At 21.3% G+C, this 1,862-nt stretch overlaps 1 protein-coding gene across 5 annotated transcripts in view; it reads right to left on the reverse strand.

Annotated features, from left to right (window-relative positions):
* Positions 1–1,862, reverse strand: part of LOC108693478 (ATP-binding cassette sub-family G member 1) — a 42,702-nt gene that overhangs the window by 40,453 nt on the left and 387 nt on the right. The gene's annotated exons all lie outside the window — the stretch shown is intronic.

The raw sequence follows: 1,862 nt of genomic DNA on the forward strand, positions 1-1,862 counted from the left end.
TTTACCACCGTCATAGTTTCATTAGAAACATTCTAACGGTATCTGGAAAATTGCTGGATACGAGTTCCAATGCTTCCTACTTTGAATTATTTCACGAGTCTACCGAGAAATTCGAGTCTTTTGCGACGAACTGAAAACATGTAAGAAATAAAATTTCTGCGATTAGAAAAAAGCGATCCGTTTACATTAGAATCGCTCATTTATAGGAGTGAATGATGTGTCTGTTTCGTATTTAAAACGAAGGCAATTGCAATTATAATTCCGTAAATCATTTCCGTCAAGCGTATCGAATACGAATTAGATGTCTATTAAAAAACCACAGCGTAAAATGCGTGATGCAATGAAGACGCGTCAAAAAAGATGATTAAAAATTATTTTTAGAAATAAATCTCTTAAATATCAATGCATATATACATACACATATATACATTTATAAAAAAAAAAATATATATATATATAAAATATAATTTTGTATTTTATAAATATAACATAAAATGCATTTATATTTGCATATATACACATATAAATCACGTAAAAAATATTTCATGAATACATATAAATATGTATAAACATACATAAATATTCATATAAATATTCATATATATATAATCATATATGCAATATGTCCATACATATTATATACATCCATCTTTCTTTGATAAAATTACTATTTAGTGTAATACAAATAATAATAATATAAAAAGACCAAAAATAATTAAAGGGATTTTCGCTTTCATTGTTCGTTTTAGAAAAAAAACAAATTTGGAAAAATGTAAAAAAAATTGCTCATATACAGTTATGCATAATTTTATATATAATTATATATAACATAAATCATTTTTTTTACATTTCTTCTAACTTAATTTTTTTTTTAATCAAATAATGTAAAAATTACTTTTTTAATTATTTTTAATGTTTTCATATTACTATTTATTATTATTATTATTTCTGTTAGACTAAACAGCAGGGTTGGGTGCTAAGTTAAAAAATTTAAAATTAAGTTAAAAAGTTAATTTTAATTTAACTTAGTTACATTTTAGACTCTTAACTTTTTAACTTTAGTTACATTTTATCTGTAACTATTAATTTTTTATTTAATTCTTTAAAGTTAAGTCTTAGATATAATACGCGGCAATAGCGATAACTTAAAATGAGATGAAAATTGCAAAAGTGAACAAATTTAGGTATTGACCAATGAAATTATAAATATTCTAGAATTTGTTCACTTTTATTTAATTTTTGCCTCATTTCAAATTACACTCCCAGATTTCAATCTGTCAGAAATTGTATTTCAATTTAGTTTCTGATAGATTGAAATCTATTATTCTTTATTACTATTGCTACTTCCTCGTATTGTGTCTGAAGTTTTAGTTATACGACAAGCCAGTATTCATAATCGAATCTTATATACTAAACAGTATATATAAACAAAACATAAATAAAATATAGAATATTTTCTAAATGAAGTATATATTTATCATTTCCGTTATTTGTAAAACTGGAACCCTGGAATCATCAATTAAAAAAATAAAAAATAACAAAACTTTAACTTTTAACTTTTTAATTACTTTTTTTATTAACTTAACTTTTAATTCAATTAATTTCATTATAAATTAACTTATATCTTAACTTAAATTAAATTTTCAAGATTGTTAACTTTAACTTAACTTAATTAAAAAAGAAAAATTAACTTCTCAATTCTGCTAAAAAGTCATTTTATCAAAAAAAGATGGCTGTATAAACATATTTCATATATGATTATACATGTTTATGAATATTTATACATATTATTTATACATATTTATAGATGAAAAATTACAAAGAAATAATATAAATTTATATATACATATATATATATAAAA

Source organism: Atta colombica, unplaced genomic scaffold (genome assembly GCF_001594045.1).
Source record: "Atta colombica isolate Treedump-2 unplaced genomic scaffold, Acol1.0 scaffold9, whole genome shotgun sequence".
Classification (NCBI taxonomy): domain Eukaryota; kingdom Metazoa; phylum Arthropoda; class Insecta; order Hymenoptera; family Formicidae; genus Atta; species Atta colombica.